The sequence below is a fragment of the Bombina bombina genome, chromosome 7 (genome assembly GCF_027579735.1).
Source record: "Bombina bombina isolate aBomBom1 chromosome 7, aBomBom1.pri, whole genome shotgun sequence".
NCBI classification, from domain to species: domain Eukaryota; kingdom Metazoa; phylum Chordata; class Amphibia; order Anura; family Bombinatoridae; genus Bombina; species Bombina bombina.
The window spans coordinates 246,251,925-246,273,584 of record NC_069505.1 but is presented as its reverse complement, the minus strand read 5'-3'; positions in this window follow the sequence as shown (position 1 = coordinate 246,273,584).

The window sequence follows — 21,660 nt, the reverse complement described above, 5'->3', positions numbered from 1 at the left end:
ATTCTTTATTTATAAAGCACCAACAGATTCCGCAGTGCGGCCCATGGGTACAAGGATAACAGTACAATGGGGGAAACAATACAATAAGAGACAACATTTTACAAACAAATACAGGGGGAATTGAGAGCCCTATTCCCATGGGAACTTACAATCTAGATGGGTAGGAGGATGGGAAACAGGAGGTGGGGACTGTAAAGGTGAGAATGATATTAGTGAGGAGATAGAGGGGAACTGTTAGTTAAGTGAAGTTATTTTGTTGATAAGTTGGGTGATAAGCTTCCCTGAACTAAAAGGTCTTTAGGGAACGTTTAAAGGAGGAGAGGTTAGGGGCAAGTCTGACATCTCGAGGAAGTGCGTTCCAGAGGGTTGGTGCCGCACGAGAGAAGTCCTGTAGTCTAGCATGAGAGGAGGTGATGGTAGAGGATGCAAGAAGCACGTCGTTGTTGGATCTTAGGGGATGGGCTGGAGTATATTTGTTGATGAGTGAGGACAGGTAGGGTGGGGCAATGGTGAGGGCTTTAATTTCTATAACAGTGATAATTTTCACCGCAGTGACATGTCTGGGTCTGGAAGATATATAACAATATGAAAATCACACTAATAATTTTGTATAGCTCTTCAGGAGACAATTAAGATATGGGCATATTTATTAACAGGTGTTCATGATGTTATAAGATCTATTACATAATTCCATTAGAGATCATCAATGTAAGGTCCATTCAAGTGGATTATTATTAACAAAATTATAGCTCTGGCTCAAATAACTATAAATAGTCTAATCACCCTAAAACATATGAAAGTCATTGTCATATGTCTCTACCCACTACATATCAATCAGTCAGGAGAGAGGGCAAACTAAATGTAAACATTTATAGATATATATGATTGGATAACTTAATCATTCACAATTTTCTATAAATAATGGAGTGAACCAGGGCTTGGTAAGGAGACGTGGTAAGAAGTGGACGTGTTGCCCCTGCCTTAAAGAGGCTGAAGACTAGAAGACTTAACAGATAAGATTAGGGCTAAGGGGTCTCTTTATGTATGGAATGTTTTATTTTGACTTTTAGGGGATAAATATGTTAGATGTAGGGAATGGGAGAGGTTAGAGAGAGGTGAATATTTTCTACCATGAAACTACTCTATAACTTTTACTAACATTGCACTATATCTTGTCTCCCCAGGTATCAGACCCCTGAAATCTACAGTCTTTAAATGCTCTGCCGTTCTCCCTCTGCAACACCCCATAAAAAAACTGCTTTATTTGCACTCCCTAATATCTTTAAAGGGACAGTCAACAATAAAATTGTTATTGTTTAAAAAGATAGATAACGCATTTTACTACCCATTCCCAGCTTTGCACAACCAACATTGTTATATTAATAAACTTTATAACATTTAAACCTCTAAATGTCTGCCTGTTTCTAAGTCCCTGCAGACAGCCTCTTATCACATGCTTTTGTATTAGCTTTTCACAACAGGGGGGTGCTAGTTCGTGTGGGCCATATAGATAACGTTTTGCTAACGCCTGTGGGTTGTGCACAACACAGCACTAATTAACTAAAATGCAAGTCATTAGATAATAAATAGTCATGTGACCAGGGGGCAGTCTTCAGAGGCTTAGATACAAGGTAATCACAGAGGTTAAAAAGTTTACTAATATAATTGTGTTGGTTATGCAAAACTGGGAAATGAGTAATAAAGGGACTTTCTTTTTAAACAATAAAAATGTTTGAGTTGACTGTCCCTTTAATGCTTGGTATAATTATGTGATATCTTTACAGTTAGCTGTTACCGGTTTTCTGTATAAGTGATAAGAAAGGGCCATCTTCTTTCTTTGCTCAGGCCTTGTATTTCCTTAGCAGTAATTATATATATATTTTTCTGTTAATTAAGACCATGTGACTGCTATGAACCATAAATTGGACACTTCACGTTACTCAAATCAAACGCCTAGATTTAGAGTTCTGCGTTAGCCGTCAAAACCCGCGTTAGGGGTCCTAACGCTGGTTTTAGCCTACCGCTGGTATTTAGAGTCTTGTAGGTAAGGGTCTAACGCTCACTTTCCAGCCGTGACTTTTCCATACCGCAGATCCCCTTACGTCAATTGCGTATCCTATCTTTTCAATGGGGTATTTCTAACGCCGGTATTTTGAGTCTTGGCTAAAGTGATCGTTAGAACTCTAATGACAAGACTCCAGCCGCAGGAAAAATTCAGGAGTTAAGAGCTTTATGGGCTAACGCCGGTTCATAAAGCTCTTAACTACTGTGCTCTAAAGTACATTAACACCCATAAACTACCTATGTACCCCTAAACCGAGGTCCCCCCACATCGTCGCCACTATAATAATTTTTTTAACCCTTAATCTGCCAACCGCACACCGCCGCCACCTACATTATCCCTATGTACCCCTAATCTGCTGCCCCTAACATCGCCGACCCCTCTATTATATTTATTAACCCCTAATCTGCCAACCGGACCTCGCCGCCACTATAATAAATGTATTAACCCCTAATCCGCCTCACTCCCGACTCAAAAACCCTATAATGAATAGTATTAACCCCTAATCTGCCCTCCCTAACATCGCCGACACCTAACTTAAAGTATTAACCCCTAATCTGCTCGCCGCTACTCTAATAAATGTATTAACCCATAAAGCTAAGTCTAACCCTAACACTAACACCCCCCTAAGTTAAATATAATTTAAATCTAACGAAATAAAATAAATCTTATTAAATAAATTAATCCTATTTAAAGCTAAATACTTACCCTAATATAGCTACAATATAAATAATAATTATATTGTAGCTATTTTAGGATTAATATTTATTTTAAAGGCAACTTTGTATTTATTTTAACCAGGTACAATAGCTATTAAATAGTTAATAACTATTTAATAGCTACCTAGTTAAAATAATTATAAAATTACCTGTAAAATAAATCCTAACCTAAGTTACAATTAAAGCTAACACTACACTATCAGTAAATTAATTAAATAAACTACCTACAATTATCTACAATTAAATCAACTAAACTAAATTACAAAAAAAAAACCCACTAAATTACAAAAAAAACAAACACTGAATTACAAAAAATAAAAAAAAGATTACAAGAATTTTAAACTAATTACACCTACTCTAAGCCCCCTAAAAAAATAACAAAGCCCCCCAAAATAAAAAAATGCCCTACCCTATTCTAAAATAAAAATTAAACAGCTCTTTTACCTTACCAGCCCTTAAAAGGGCCTTTTGCGGGGCATGCCCCAAAGAAAACAGCTCTTTTGCCTGTAAAAAAACATACAATCCCCCCCCCACATTACAACCCACCACCCACATACCCCTAATCTAACCCAAACCCCCCTTAAAAAACCTAACACTAAGCCCCTGAGGATCTTCCTACCTTGTCTTCACCACGCCGGGTATCACCGATCCGTCCAGAAGAGGGTCCGAAGTCTTCATCCTATCCGGCAAGAAGAGGTCCAGAAGAGGCTCTGAAGTCTTCATCCTATCCAGCAAGAAGAGGACATCCGGACCGGCAAACATCTTCATCCAAGCGGCATCTTCTATCTTCATCCATCCGATGAGAAGCGGCTCCATCTTCAAGACCTCTGGCGTGGAACATCCTCTTCTCCTGACGATTAGATGACGAATGAAGGTTCCTTTAAGGGACGTCATCCAAGATGGCGTCCCTCAAATTCCGATTGGCTGATAGAATCCTAAGGTAAGAAAAATCTGATTGGCTGATTGAAGATAACTATAGGCTAAGGGATTAAAGGGACATTAAACCCAACATTTTTCTTTCATGGTTCAGACAGAGAATACAATTTTAAACAGAATTTCAATTTACTTCTATTATCTAATTTGCTTCATTATTTAGATATCTTTTGTTAAAGAAATAGCAATGCACATGGGTGAGCCAATCACATGAGGCAAATATGTGCAGCCACCAATCAGAAGCTACTGAGCCTATCTAGATATACTTTTCAGGAAGGAATATTAAGAGAATAAAGCAAATTAGATAACAGAAGTAAATTAGAAAGTTGTTTAAGATGGTATTCTCTATCTGAATCATAAAAGAGAAAACTTGGGTTTAATGTCCCTTTAAAGGTAAAACCCTGCATAGGAGTTGCAAGGATTGCAGTTCCTGATGAGGTAACAGCCAATCAGAAGTAGCATTTACACAACCCTGCCAAAAAACAGGCTTGTCCTGCGCCGGAATTGCAATGGATCAGTAATGCAAAACTTCTCTAATAAGTTAAAGCATGCAATTGTTTTGTATTAGTACATCCATTTATAGTTACATCTATTTTAATTGCTGCAATGACAAATCATGAGCCTTATAAATACTGAATTTAACATGGAATCCCTGTAATTATATTTTATAGGACAACATTGCATTGTATAGAACTACATTCCCCAAAGCTATATAGTATAGTGTATCTATAGCACGGCACATTTTGGCACCTATTGTCTGCTCCAGCATGTACTGGTCTGTAAACTCCTTTATTTTATTTCTGAATGACTTTGACAGTAATGAGTTTGATTTAACATATCTCAGTATTTGAAGAAGTCATCTGTGTTTTGTTTCTGACAGATTCCGTCATTTTTTATTTGCACCTTTGACTTTTGACTGTCTAAAAAGTAGTTTTGATGGACAGTGTTATTAATCCTCATTGTCACTGGCTTATGAAATCATCAGTCAAGTGTCCAAGCCATTGTATGAAATGTATTATTGCTTTTTTTTCCCAGTGCCTATGGATCTGTTCCTACAATCAACCAGATTACAAAGACAGCACAATACCAAATAAATGGATCTGCTTAATGAAGGAAATAGTTTAGAAATATATTCTATCTAGTGGGAACTTTTGTTCAATATATAAATGGAAACATTGACAAACAATTTTCTCTGACCTTTTGCTGGCAATCAACATTATTATGTTTCCATGTTTTTATAAACAGTACCAACCTCAATATTTTATTCCAGACTTAAAGGGACATACTCTGTCTAAAAGCTAGACATGTGCGTTTCATTTCGTTCCGAATTTAAATTCGGATGAATTTGTCAAATACAGAGATTCGGATCGATTTGAATTTCCGAATTACCGTAGCATCGAATCTAACGAATAAATCTGAATTAGTTCAGATTTATTTGTAACATTCGGATGGCCATGGACTAATCACAATTACACTAGTATTGTAGTGTATATTATGTTATATCACTCTGCTATGGGTTACACCTAATATTACAGTACATAATAGTAGTCTAATACAGAGCACATCCCACCTAACACATACTGAACTTCTGAATTTATGAATCGAATACGAACCGAATACATCTGAATTTATTCGAATCCGAATGAATCCAAACGAATCCGAAACAAATGCATTTGAATGTATCCGAATTCTAATCGATCCAAAAACGAAATTCTAAAACATCCGAATCGATCCAAAACAAATTTTTTTCGCCACGCACAAGTCTACTAAAAGCATACCTAGGTAGGCTCAGGAGCTAGCTGCTCCCAGTATTGCATTTCTGCTCCTTCAAGAAATGATACCAAGAGAATGAAGCTACATTAAAGAATAATAGAAGTAAATTGGAAAGTTGTTAACATATGTATGCTCTATCTGAATCATGAAAGAAAATGTTGGGGTTTAATGTCCCTTTAAAGGGACATAAAACCTAAAAAATTTATTTCACGATTCAGATAGAGTATACATATGTAAACGACTTTCCAATTTACTTCTATTGTCAAATTGTCTTTGTTTTATTGTTATCCTTTTTTCTAAAAGCAGGAAGGTAAGTTCATGAGTGTGCATGTATCTGCAGTACTAGATGGCAGCAGTTTTGTAACAATGTTATACATTAACAAGAGCACTAGATGGCAGCACTATTTCCTGTCATGTAGTTCTCCAAACGTGCACGCTACCTATCTAGATATCCCTTCAACAAAGAATAACAAGGGAACAATGCAAATTTGATAATAGAAGTAAATTGGATTTTTTTTTAATTGTATTCTTTATCTGAATCATGAAAGAAAAATTTAGGGGGTTTATGGTCCTTTAAAATTCCATAGATGAAATCTTGTTCCTAAAAAGAAAAAACCATGTGCAGACCATTCCAGTTCCTCCACACCAAACTAGTCAAATCATCTCTTCATGGACCTCGCTTTGTGCACAAGGGCACAGTCATGCTGGGACAGGAAAGGGACTGATGCCACACTTGTCTAAAATGTCTTTGTATCCTGTAGCACTAAAGGGACGGTCTAGTCAAAATGAAACTTTCATGATTCAGAAAGGACATGTAATTAAACAACTTTCCATTTCACTTTTATCATCAAACTTGCTGTGTTCTCTTGGTATTCTTCATTGAAAGCTAAGCCTAGGTAGGCTCATATGCTAATTTCTAAGCACTCGAAGGCTGCCTCTTTTCTGCATTTTGACAGTTCACAGCTAGACAATGCTAGTTTGTGTGTGCCATATAGATAACATCGTGCTCACTCCTTTGGAGTTATTTAAGAGTTATCACTGATTGGCTAAAATGCAAGCCTGTCAAAAGAACTTAGATTGGGGGCAGTCTGCAGAGACTTGGATACAAGGTAATCACAGAGGTAAAAAGTATATTAATATAACTGAGATAAGGGGCAGTCTGCAGAGGCTTAGATACAGGGTAATTACAGAGGTAAAAAGGGTATTAATATAACCGTGTTGGTTGTGCAAAACTGGGGAATGGGTAATAAAGGGATTATCTATCTTTATAAACAATAACAATTCTGGAGTAGACTGTCCCTTTAATCAGATCCTATAATAGTACTAAGGGGCCTAGCCCAAAACATGAAATAAAGCCCCAGACTCTTATCCTTCTTCCACTAAACTTTACAATAGGCACTATGCATTCCAGTAGGTAGCAATCTTCTGGTATCCATCACACCCTAATTCGTCCATCAGACTGCTAGATAATGAAGTGCTATTCATCACTCTAGGGAACATGTTTCCACTGCTCTAGCGCCCCCTGGTGCTTTGCACCACTGCAGCCGACTACTGACATTTATGCATTTTGTTGTGAGGCATGTGTACACTGCAGAGTTTATATGCTGATCCATAGGCAGTTGGTAACTCTGTAGTGAGGTTGTGTGGTCTACTACTACATGGCTGGGCTGTTGTTGGCACTTCACAATAATAGCACTTACAGCTGACTGGGGCAGATTTTGTGAGAAATGTCACAAACTGACTCGTAGCAAAGATGAGTCACTGAGCTCCTCAGCACTACTCATATTGCCATAGTTTTTTTTTTTTTTGGAGATTTCATCGCTATGTGCCGAATTTTATGCAGTTGTTAACAATAGGTGTGAAACACCTTAAAGGGACACTCAGGTTAAATTAAATTTTCATGATTCAGATACAGCATGTAATTTTCCAATTTACTTCCATAGAAAAAAATGTGCACAGTCTTTTATATTTACAATTTTTGAATCACCAGATCCTACAGACTATACATATATGCATTTGTGATTGGCTGATTGCTATCACATGGTACAAGGGGAGTGGAAATATACATAACTTTGAAAATTGTTATAAAAAACTCTACTACTCATTTGAAGTTCAGACTAAGTGCTGTTGCATTGCCTTGTTATCTTGCATTTGTTGATTATGCAAATCTAATGTGTTGACTGGTCCTTTAAATCATTAATTAATAGAGGTGCCCAAATTCTGTTAGCCATTTTGTGTATGTATTGGTTTTCTATTTAATGGTTTTGTGTCTTTAAGAATAAACAATCATAAGCATTGGAGTATAAACTATAAACAGGGAAGTACTTGATGTCATGGATTAAATTGAGAGGGATTCAGCCGATTCTTCCTTTCCTGTAACTTTTTGAGGTATTGCCATGTGGTTTGGAGGAGATACACACCAATGGGGGAACTTTATTAACTGGACAGAATTAATCAGTAATGAGAAAAGAACAATGTTTATGGCCCCAGTTATTACCCAGAGGATTGTGACTATCCGGTGAGCTCCAGGGAAGTAAGGAGAAAGATAGGGATTTGTGATGTTATCATCACTGAGCTCCAATCTTTTAAATACAAATGCAGGTGTGGGCACAACACTTATTATTAGCAAACGGAGGTGGTTTACCAAACCCCAAATTCAGCAAATGAACAATGTCCTCCAGCTTCCAAGACACTTTAAAATAGACCTTTATTCAGCAAAGCAGGAGTCTAATACATTTACACAGAGACACACTCTGGAGAGAGATAAGTAAAGACAGACAGATTGCTAGAAAATGGTAAACACATGGTGGAACTACCATTGACGCAGTAGCACCAGGGACCAAGTGCTGCGGGGGTCCTATAGAAGTGATTACTGCCAGTGTATAAATAAGTGCAGCTTGCTCATTATCAGTGTGTGTGTATATATATATCTATATATACAGAATTATCTCTTCTTCTCTCTCTCATAGAGATATAGATGTGAATATATATATATATATATATATATATATATATATATATATATATATATATATATATATAGTAAAGCAGTTATGGATCCCACGGACGGACTCCGTGTTGCAGCAAGGACCCAAATGAAGCAGGCACACAGGTTTTTTCAAGAACACTCCGGTTTATTGGCAAAGTTGTTTACCAAACGTTTCGGCTCACACACGAGCCTTTGTCAATGGTGTACAAAACCAAATGTGAAAACTTAAACACAAACTCACCTTAAATACCCACCCAGCCCAAGTGATAGACCAATCAGAGAGTGTAACCGCGGCACACCCACTCACACAGACCTAAACAGCTTTTTGCCGGGCTCAATGTGGGCGTCACGTGACGTCATCACGTTACCGCCGTCCTGTGTGTAACCAAGGAAACATGCGTAACCATGGAGACAAAGCATACACAAATGTACTGTGCGGGTGCGCTGGCGGGTAAGACCCTGATGGGAAACAATATATCAATTAATCAAACAGTGATCTAAATACCCCTGTATACAAATACAATAATGGAATAGGTATCTATCTATATGCAACATTGAGACAAACCTAATATGTAGCTTATAAAGTAAATAGCGCTACCGAAACCCAAAGTATAAAAAACTAATAACACAGCCCTCTATACTCATGGTATCAAGGCATGTGGGGAGGTAGCAGGTGAGGGCGAGAAAAAAATCTAAAGCCCCCTATAAATTCAAGCAGGTATACATTGCATCATGCCAGAGGAGTAGGTAGAAATTAAGTCCTGGATGACTCCCAATAATTCACATCTCATTTGTTTTTATACCAACAGCCAAAGTCTATGTTGACATTCAGGCCTCGAGGGGCAACTGTGTCCAATGTGAAGATCCAACGGGATTCCATTCTTAGTAGTGCCAGTCCTCTGTCACCACCATGTCTGTTGTGGGGCACATGATCAATCAGCATCACTCGCAACGAGGAAACAGAGTGTCCTGCAGTTGCAAAATGTCGCGCAACCGGTTGTTCTGATCGTCCTTTATCTATTGCTTGACGAATTGCTGTTTTATGGTTAGCCAAATGTTCTTTGAACGCTGTCACTGTTTTGCCTATGTAGAATTTGGAACATGGGCAAATAATGGCATACACCACATATTCCGATGTACAGGATAATCTATGTCTTATTTTGTATCTTTTGTTGTTATGGGGGTGTTGAAAAGATGTCCCAGCAATGAGATTATTGCAAGTGACACAATTGCCACATTTGTAACATCCTGGTTTCCCTCTTGTGAGCCATGTCTGTTTTTCATAGCAGTGTGTGGGATCACTGAGTACTAGTAGATCCCTGAGGTTACTTGCTCGCTTGTATACCACCCGGGGTACTGGAGCATCCACAAAAGGTAGACTAGTGTCCTTGGAGAGCATCATCCAATTCTTCCTTATCACATTCTGAAGCATCCCTGATCCCGGAGTGTAAGTGGTTACAAAGTTCATTCGTTTAGGTTGTTCCGTTACTGTCCGTTTCATTCGTTTAGGTTGTTCCATTACTGTCCGTTTCGTCCGGAACAACACGGATGACTCCCGAAAAAAGAGACAACTTGAAGAAATGTCACAAAAATTTCTGAGCAGAGGATATCCACCTATGCTAATAGATCAACAAAAGAGTGAAGCAACAAAACTCACCCAGAATGACACTATCCCGAAACGGACAGTAACGGAACAACCTAAACGAATGAACTTTGTAACCACTTACACTCCGGGATCAGGGATGCTTCAGAATGTGATAAGGAAGAATTGGATGATGCTCTCCAAGGAGTGGTCACACCAGCTATGTGGTGTTCCCCATGAACGGCACTCATGAGTATGTCAGCTACCTGGTGCTCTCACTAGGGAGAAACAAACAGTAAAGCAGTTATGGATCCCACGGACGGACTCCGTGTTGCAGCAAGGACCCAACTGAAGCAGGCACACAGGTTTTTTCAAGAACACTCCGGTTTATTGGCAAAGTTGTTTACCAAACGTTTCGGCTCACACACGAGCCTTTGTCAATGGTGTACAAAACCAAATGTGAAAACTTAAACACAAACTCACCTTAAATACCCACCCAGCCCAAGTGATAGACCAATCAGAGAGTGTAACCGCGGCACACCCACTCACACAGACCTAAACAGCTTTTTGCCGGGCTCAATGTGGGCGTCACGTGACGTCATCACGTTACCGCCTTCCTGTGTGTAACCAAGGAAACATGCGTAACCATGGAGACAAAGCATACACAAATGTACTGTGCGGGTGCGCTGGCGGGTAAGACTCTGATGGGAAACAATATATCAATTAATCAAACAGTGATCTAAATACCCCTGTATACAAATACAATAATGGAATAGGTATCTATCTATATGCAACATTGAGACAAACCTAATATGTAGCTTATAAAGTAAATAGCGCTACCGAAACCCAAAGTATAAAAAACTAATAACACAGCCCTCTATACTCATGGTATCAAGGCATGTGGGGAGGTAGCAGGTGAGGGCGAGAAAAAAATCTAAAGCCCCCTATAAATTCAAGCAGGTATACATTGCATCATGCCAGAGGAGTAGGTAGAAATTAAGTCCTGGATGACTCCCAATAATTCACATCTCATTTGTGTTTATACCAACAGCCAAAGTCTATGTTGACATTCAGGCCTCGAGGGGCAACTGTGTCCAATGTGAAGATCCAACGGGATTCCATTCTTAGTAGTGCCAGTCCTCTGTCACCACCACGTCTGTTGTGGGGCACATGATCAATCAGCATCACTCGCAACGAGGAAACAGAGTGTCCTGCAGTTGCAAAACGTTGCGCAACCGGTTGTTCTGATCGTCCTTTTTCTATTGCTTGACGAATTGCTGTTTTATGGTTAGCCAAACGTTCTTTGAACGCTGTCACTGTTTTGCCTATGTAAAATTTGGAACATGGGCAAATAATGGCATACACCACATATTCCGATGTACAGGATAATCTATGTCTTATTTTGTATCTTTTGTTGTTATGGGGGTGTTGAAAAGATGTCCCAGCAATGAGATTATTGCAAGTGACACAATTGCCACATTTGTAACATCCTGGTTTCCCTCTTGTGAGCCATGTCTGTTTTTCATAGCAGTGTGTGGGATCACTGAGTACTAGTAGATCCCTGAGGTTACTTGCTCGCTTGTATACCACCCGGGGTACCGGAGCATCCACAAAAGGTAGACTAGTGTCCTTGGAGAGCATCATCCAATTCTTCCTTATCACATTCTGAAGCATCCCTGATCCCGGAGTGTAAGTGGTTACAAAGTTCATTCGTTTAAGTTGTTCCGTTACTGTCCGTTTCGGGATAGTGTCATTCTGGGTGAGTTTTGTTGCTTCACTCTTTTGTTTATCTATTAGCATAGGTGGATATCCTCTGCTCAGAAATTTTTGTGACATTTCTTCAAGTTGTCTCTCTTTTCGGGAGTCATCCGTGTTGTTCCGGACGACCCGCAGGAGTTGTGAGGAGCTAACACCATCTCTCTGAAATCTAGGGTGGAAACTCTGGTAATGAAGTATAGAATTCTTGTCGGTGGGTTTATTGAACAAGGTGGTGTGCAATTTATCACCATTAGGTGTTATTACCCTGAAAATTTCCAGGTCAAGAAAATGAATCTGATTGTTATCATGTTCCATTTTAAATTTAATCATGGAGTTAAGGGTGTTCAATCCTTCAACCCACTCAATACGTTTTTCAGGGGTATCACCCCAAATCAAGAAGACATCGTCAATGTATCTGCGATACATTTTGATGGGGTTCTGCCTGGAGAAGATATTGTATTTTTCATACATCGCCATATAAATATTAGCATACGATGGGGCCATATTTGACCCCATCGCAGTGCCCATAACTTGTAAGAAGTACTCGTTTTCAAATTGAAAATAGTTTATCTCCAGGCAGAACTCCATCAGATGCAGCAGAAATTCCACAGGTGGACCAGTATATAGTGGGTTGTCAATCAGGATTTGTCGTACCATGTTGATACCATGCCCGTGGGGTATCACCGTGTATAAACTTACTACGTCCATAGTAACTAAAGTGTCAGTAGGGGCCAGACTATCAAAATCTTTCAGTAGTTTAATAAGTTCAGAGGAATCTCTGAGATGGGACTGAGTGTTTTGAACCACTGGTTGTAAGTAGAAATCAATGAATTCTGCTAAGGGCTGCATCAATGATCCCCTGGCAGACACAATAGGTCTGCCAGGGGGATCTTCGAGGGACTTATGGATTTTGGGCAGTAAATATAGTATTGGGCAGATTGGATGATCAACTGAAAGAAAGCCCAACACATCATCATCAATTACCCCAGCTTGGTATGCCAAGCCCAAGAATTCATCAATTTCTCTTTTAAAAATTTTGGTAGGATTAGATTGTAGTTTGCGGTAAGTATTATGGTCACGGAGTTGTTTAAAAGCCTCACCTCTATACTGTACATAGTCGAGTATCACTGTGGCCCCACCCTTATCCGCTGGCCTTATGACTATGTCTTTGTCAGTGGACAGAGACTTGATTGCCCGTCTTTCAGCACTTGTAATGTTGTCTCTTGGCAGAGGCATATCTTTGTGTAGTTCAGTAAGGGTGGTTGTACAGATATGATGGAATGTTTTTATCGACGAATGTGTGTTAGTCGGTTCAAAGGTGCTACTTGCTTTAAATTGTTTAGGGGTCTGATTCTCCTTGTCTTTAAAGAAGTCTTTAAGCTTCAACTGCCGTTGGAATCTACCAATGTCTACCATCAAATCAAAAAGGTCACAGTGGGGAGTAGGTACAAAGGACAATCCTCTATTAAGGATTCTTATTTCGTCACCCGTAAGAGGTTGTTTACTCAAATTATAAATTATTGTGTCTTTTTCTGTCGTGGCTGGTTTTTTCGTTTTGCCGCGCCCCCTCCTGATGCTGCCGCCTCGGGGCCTACGGCTAAAGGGGGTTTCTGTGCAGATCTTGTGAGTACCCCACTTGCAGTGCTGTTAGTAGTGTTCTGAGTTTCACCTTCTGAGGAGTCCCCCCCACTACTGTCTACTGTGGTGAGATTAATTCGTCTGTTTTTGTTAAAAGGTGTTCTCCTGCGTCCACCCCAAGTAGAGTCCTTCCCAAATAACCAGCTGTATACTTTTTTCTCTCTATAGTCGTTCTCAACCGTAACAAATTTTTTGTTCTTAAATGTTAATAAGTCCTGTTTGTATTTTTCTACTTGTGTTCTTAATTTAGTGATCCAGTCTGTAGAACTGTCGGATGTGAGTACAGTTAATAAGGTGTCTTTAACAGTGTAAATTTCTTTTTTAATATTAGCTTTGAGTCTAGTTACCTCCTCAATAACTAATAACATCAGATCATGTGAACATTTACTTAAAATCCCACACCACCTTCTGCAAAACTCTATGTTGTTCCTGCCTAGGGTGGGGATATTCTTTACTCGAAATCCCCTGGGAATAAATTTCAATTTATGATACTTAGATAAGTAAACAGCATGAAGGTGAAAGTCTACCTCTTTCTTTTCAAGATGTAGTAGTTTGTGATAAATATTGTTTGGTGTCTCACCTTTTGTCTCCTCCAACTCCTGCAGGTCTGCCTCACAACGGATGCGAGCCGCATCTGCCTCCGTAAAGGCAAAGTCCTCTATATTGCTATAAGGATCCTCAATGTTGGGCACTTCTTGAGTAGTAGGTGGTGTTTCCATACCCGTCTCAGTCAAAATCGATGCAATGTATCAAAAGGTTGTCTTGTTGCAAAATAGCAAAGTCGGTTTTGAAAAGTATCCACAGTCACTATATGTAATTTCAAGAGGGGGAGTCTCACCCCACAGTATCAGAACGGGTGCACGTATCAAAAGAATGTATACAAAGTTGCAGAGGTGAACGGCACTCACGAGTATGTCAGCTACCTGGTGCTCTCACTAGGGAGAAACAAACAGTAAAGCAGTTATGGATCCCACGGACGGACTCCGTGTTGCAGCAAGGACCCAAATGAAGCAGGCACACAGGTTTTTTCAAGAACACTCCGGTTTATTGGCAAAGTTGTTTACCAAACGTTTCGGCTCACACACAAGCCTTTGTCAATGGTGTACAAAACCAAATGTGAAAACTTAAACACAAACTCACCTTAAATACCCACCCAGCCCAAGTGATAGACCAATCAAAGAGTGTAACCGCGGCACACCCACTCACACAGACCTAAACAGCTTTTTGCCGGGCTCAATGTGGGCGTCACGTGACGTCATCACGTTACCGCCTTCCTGTGTGTAACCAAGGAAACATGCGTAACCATGGAGACAAAGCATACACAAATGTACTGTGCGGGTGCGCTGGCGGGTAAGACTCTGATGGGAAACAATATATCAATTAATCAAACAGTGATCTAAATACCCCTGTATACAAATACAATAATGGAATAGGTATCTATCTATATGCAACATTGAGACAAACCTAATATGTAGCTTATAAAGTAAATAGCGCTACCGAAACCCAAAGTATAAAAAACTAATAACACAGCCCTCTATACTCATGGTATCAAGGCATGTGGGGAGGTAGCAGGTGAGGGCGAGAAAAAAATCTAAAGCCCCCTATAAATTCAAGCAGGTATACATTGCATCATGCCAGAGGAGTAGGTAGAAATTAAGTCCTGAATGACTCCCAATAATTCACATCTCATTTGTGTTTATACCAACAGCCAAAGTCTATGTTGACATTCAGGCCTCGAGGGGCAACTGTGTCCAATGTGCAGATCCAACGGGATTCCATTCTTAGTAGTGCCAGTCCTCTGTCACCACCACGTCTGTTGTGGGGCACATGATCAATCAGCATCACTCGCAACGAGGAAACAGAGTGTCCTGCAGTTGCAAAATGTCGCGCAACCGGTTGTTCTGATCGTCCTTTTTCTATTGCTTGACGAATTGCTGTTTTATGGTTAGCCAAACGTTCTTTAAACGCTGTCACTGTTTTGCCTATGTAGAATTTGGAACATGGGCAAATAATGGCATACACCACATATTCCGATGTACAGGATAATCTATGTCTTATTTTGTATCTTTTGTTGTTATGGGGGTGTTGAAAAGATGTCCCAGCAATGAGATTATTGCAAGTGACACAATTGCCACATTTGTAACATCCTGGTTTCCCTCTTGTGAGCCATGTCTGTTTTTCATAGCAGTGTGTGGGATCACTGAGTACTAGTAGATCCCTGAGGTTACTTGCTCGCTTGTATACCACCCGGGGTACCGGAGCATCCACAAAAGGTAGACTAGTGTCCTTGGAGAGCATCATCCAATTCTTCCTTATCACATTCTGAAGCATCCCTGATCCCGGAGTGTAAGTGGTTACAAAGTTCATTCGTTTAGGTTGTTCCGTTACTGTCCGTTTCGGGATAGTGTCATTCTGGGTGAGTTTTGTTGCTTCACTCTTTTGTTGATCTATTAGCATAGGTGGATATCCTCTGCTCAGAAATTTTTGTGACATTTCTACAAGTTGTCTCTCTTTTCGGGAGTCATCCGTGTTGTTCCGGACGAAACGGACAGTAACGGAACAACCTAAACGAATGAAACAGACAGTAACGGAACAACCTAAACGAATGAACTTTGTAACCACTTACACTCCGGGATCAGGGATAACAAAAGATACAAAATAAGACATAGATTATCCTGTACATCGGAATATGTGGTGTATGCCATTATTTGCCCATGTTCCAAATTCTACATAGGCAAAACAGTGACAGCGTTCAAAGAACGTTTGGCTAACCATAAAACAGCAATTCGTCAAGCAATAGAAAAAGGACGATCAGAACAACCGGTTGCGCGACGTTTTGCAACTGCAGGACACTCTGTTTCCTCGTTGCGAGTGATGCTGATTGATCATGTGCCCCACAACAGACGTGGTGGTGACAGAGGACTGGCACTACTAAGAATGGAATCCCGTTGGATCTTCACATTGGACACAGTTGCCCCTCGAAGCCTGAATGTCAACATAGACTTTGGCTGTTGGTATAAACACAAATGAGATGTGAATTATTGGGAGTCATCCAGGACTTAATTTCTACCTACTCCTCTGGCATGATGCAATGTATACCTGCTTGAATTTATAGGGGGCTTTAGATTTTTTTCTCGCCCTCACCTGCTACCTCCCCACATGCCTTGATACCATGAGTATAGAGGGCTGTGTTATTAGTTTTTTATACTTTGGGTTTCGGTAGCGCTATTTACTTTATAAGCTACATATTAGGTTTGTCTCAATGTTGCATATAGATAGATACCTATTCCATTATTGTATTTGTATACAGGGGTATTTAGATCACTGTTTGATTAATTGATATATTGTTTCCCATCAGAGTCTTACCCGCCAGCGCACCCGCACAGTACATTTGCGTATGCTTTGTCTCCATGGTTACGCATGTTTCCTTGGTTACACACAGGAAGGCGGTAACGTGATGACGTCACGTGACGCCCACATTGAGCCCGGCAAAAAGCTGTTTAGGTCTGTGTGAGTGGGTGTGCCGCGGTTACACTCTCTGATTGGTCTATCACTTGGGCTGGGTGGGTATTTAAGGTGAGTTTGTGTTTAAGTTTTCACATTTGGTTTTGTACACCATTGACAAAGGCTCGTGTGTGAGCCGAAACGTTTGGTAAACAACTTTGCCAATAAACCGGAGTGTTCTTGAAAAAACCTGTGTGCCTGCTTCATTTGGGTCCTTGCTGCAACACGGAGTCCGTCCGTGGGATCCATAACTGCTTTACTGTTTGTTTCTCCCTAGTGAGAGCACCAGGTAGCTGACATACTCATGAGTGCCGTTCATGGGGAACACCACATAGCTGGTGTGACCACTTTGGATTTACCTTTTGGGACATTTGAAAAAGATGCCAGTTATGCATTGAAACGTCATGTTTTTCCCAAGATTTTAACTTTTTGTATTATTAAAAGCTAAATTTTATTTACAAATGACCATTGAGTGCTGCCTTTTTTGCATAGTATATATATATAAATATATATATATATATATATATATACACACACACATACACAGACAGTGTGTGTGTGTGTGTGTGTATATATATATATATATATATATATATAAATATTCACATCTATATCTCTATAACATATAAATATATATATTACACATGCACACACATATATATATATATATATATATACAGTATCTTACAAAAGTGAGTACACCCCTCACATTTTTGTGAATATTTTATTATATCTTTTCATGTGACAACACTGAGGAAATGACACTTTGCTACAATGTAAAGTAGTGAGTGTACAGCCTGTATAACAGTGTAAATTTGCTGTCCCCTCAAAATAACTCAACACACAGCCATTAATGTCTAAACCGTTGGCAACAAAAGTGAGTACACCCCTAAGTGGAAATGTCCAAATTGGGCCCAATTAGCCATTTTCCCTCCCCAGTGTCATGTGACTTGTTAGTGTTACAAGGTCTCAGGTGTGAAAGGGGAGCAGGTGTGTTAAATTTGGTGTTATCGCTCGCACACTCTCATACTGGTCACTGGAAGTTCAAGATGGCACCCCATGGCAAAGAACTCTGTGAGGATCTGAAAAAAATAATTGTTGCTCTACATAAAGATGGCCTAGGCTATAAGAAGATTGCCAACACCCTAAAACTGAGCTGCAGTACGGTGGGCAAGACCATACAGCGGTTTCACAGGACAGGTTCCACTCAGAACAGGCCTCGCCATGGTCAACCAAAGAAGTTGAGTGCACTTGCTCAGCGTCATATCCAGAGGTTGTCTTTGGGAAATAGACGTATGAGTGCTGCCAGCATTGCTGCAGAGATTGAAGGTATGGGTGGTCAGCCTGTCAGTGCTCAGACCAATACGCTGCACACTGCATCAAATTGGTCTGCATGGCTGTCGTCCCAGAAGGAAGCCTCTTCTAAAGATGATGCAAAAGAAAGCCTGCAAACAGTTTGCTGAAGACAAGCAGACTAAGGACATGGATTACTGGAACCATGTCCTATGGTCCGATGAGACCAAGATAAACTTATTTGGTTCAGATGGTGTCAAGCGTGTGTGGCAAAAATTAGGTGAGGAGTACAAAGACAAGTGTGTCTTGCCTACAGTCAAGCATGGTGGTGGGAGTGTCATGGTCTGGGGCTGCATGAGTGCTGCAGGCACTGGGGAGCTACAGTTCATTGAGGGAACCATGAATGCCAACATATTCTGTGACATACTGAAGCAGAGCATGATCCCCTCCATTCGGAGACTGGGCCGCAGGGCAGTATTCCAACATGATAACGACCCCAAACACACCTCCAAGACGACCACTGCCTTACTAAAGAAGCTAAGGGTAAAGGTGATGGACTGGCCAAGCATGTCTCCAGACCTAAACCCTATTGAGCATCCGTGGGGCATCCTCAAACGGAAGGTGGGGGAGCGCAAAGTCTCTAACATCCACCAGTTCCATGATGTCGTCATGGAGGAGTCGAAGAGGACTCCAGTGGCAACCTGTGAAGCTTTGGTGAACTCCATGCCCAAGAAGGTTAAGGCAGTGCTGGAAAATAATGGTGGCCACACAAAATATTGACACTTTGGGCCCAATTTGGACATTTCCACTTTGGGTGTACTCACTTTTATTGCCAACGGTTTAGACATTAATGGCTGTGTGTTGAGTTATTTTGAGGGGACAGCAAATTTACACTGTTATACAGCCTGTACACTCACTACTTTACATTGTAGCAAAGTGTAATTTCTTCAATGTTGTCACATGAAAAGATATAATAAAATATTTACAAAAATGATAGGGTGTACTCACTTTTGTGAGATACTGTGTACACACACACAGAGTGTATATATATATATATATATATATATATATACACACACACACAGTATATATATATATATAAAATATATAATATATATATATACACACACACACAGTATATATATATATATACACACACACACACACACACATACATATATATATATATATATATATACACATACACACACATATATACTGTATATATATATATATATATATATACAGGGAGTGCAGAATTATTAGGCAAGTTGTATTTTTGAGGATTCATTTTATTATTGAACAACAACCATGTTCTCAATGAACCCAAAAAATCATTAATATCAAAGCTGAATAGTTTTGGAAGTAGTTTTTAGTTTGTTTTTAGTTATAGCTATTTTAGGGGGATATCTGTGTGTGCAGGTGACTATAACTGTGCATAATTATTAGGCAACTTAACAAAAAACAAATATATACCCATTTCAATTATTTATTTTTACCAGTGAAACCAATATAACATCTCAACATTCACAAATATACATTTCTGACATTCAAAAACAAAACAAAAACAAATCAGTGACCAATATAGCCACCTTTCTTTGCAAGGACTCTCAAAAGCCTGCCATCCATGGATTCTGTCAGTGTTTTGATCTGTTCACCATCAACATTGCGTGCAGCAGCAACCACAGCCTCCCAGACACTGTTCAGAGAGGTGTACTGTTTTCCCTCCTTGTAAATCTCACATTTGATGATGGACCACAGGTTCTCAATGGGGTTCAGATCAGGTGAACAAGGAGGCCATATCATTAGATTTTCTTCTTTTATACCCTTTCTTGCCAGCCACGCTATGGAGTACTTGGACGCGTGTGATGGAGCATTGTCCTGCATGAAAATCATGTTTTTCTTGAAGGATGCAGACTTCTTCCTGTACCACTGCTTGAAGAAGGTGTCTTCCAGTAGGACTGGGAGTTGAGCTTGACTCCATCCTCAACCCGAAAAGGCCCCACAAGCTCATCTTTGATGATACCAGCCCAAACCAGTACTCCACCTCCACCCTGCTGGCGTCTGAGTCGGACTGGAGCTCTCTGCCCTTTACCAATCCAGCCACGGGCCCATCCATCTGGCCCATCAAGACTCACTCTCATTTCATCAGTCCATAAAACCTTAGAAAAATCAGTCTTGAGATATTTCTTGGCCCAGTCTTGACGTTTCAGCTTGTGTGTCTTGTTCAGTGGTGGTCGTCTTTCAGCCTTTCTTAACTTGGCCATGTCTCTGAGTATTGCACACCTTGTGCTTTTGGCACTCCAGTGATGTTGCAGCTCTGAAATATGGCCAAACTGGTGGCAAGTGGCATCTTGGCAGCTGCACGCTTGACTTTTCTCAGTTCATGGGCAGTTATTTTGCGCCTTGGTTTTTCCACATGCTTCTTGCGACCCTGTTGACTATTTTGAATGAAACGCTTGATTGTTCGATGATCACGCTTCAGAAGCTTTGCAATTTTAAGAGTGCGGCATCCCTCTGCAAGATATCTCACTATTTTTGACTTTTCTGAGCCTGTCAAGTCCTTCTTTTGACCCATTTTGCCAAAGGAAAGGAAGTTGCCTAATAATTATGCACACCTGATATAGGGTGTTGATGTAATTAGACCACACCCCTTCTCATTACAGAGATGCACATCACCTAATATGCTTAATTGGTAGTAGGCTTTCGAGCCTATACAGCTTGGAGTAAGACAACATGCATAAAGAGGATGATGTGGTCAAAATACTCATTTGCCTAATAATTCTGCACTCCCTGTACATACATATACACACAGTGTTTATATATATATATATATATACATACACACAGTATATATGTATATATATATGTATATATATATATAAATATATATACACACACAGTGTATATATATATATATATATATCTATATATACACAGTATAAATATATATTTATATATACACACACACACACACACATATATATATATATATATATATATATATACACACAGTATCTATATATATATATATATATATATATATATATATATATACAGGTGGCCCTCGTTTTACAATGGTTCAATTTACACCGTTTCAGAATAACAACCTTTTTTTCCAGTCATGTGACTGCTATTGAAAATCATTGAGAAGCAGTGCATTTATTAAAATAGCCAGTAGGGGGAGCTGTCCGCTTGTGTTGCAGCAAAGCCAAGCAAGCTGAAATTAATCAGTTTAACTAGACCTGAGCTATTGAGCAGATTTCAAAGGAACAAGATCTTCCTGTCTATAAATCAGTCCAGATTGGAATGCATAGAAAGAATTGTTTGCAGAAAAATGCAAGTAAAGTCTGTGTTGTGTGGTTATTTTTATCAGGTTTATAATGCTTTTTAGCAAATGTTTTTGTTC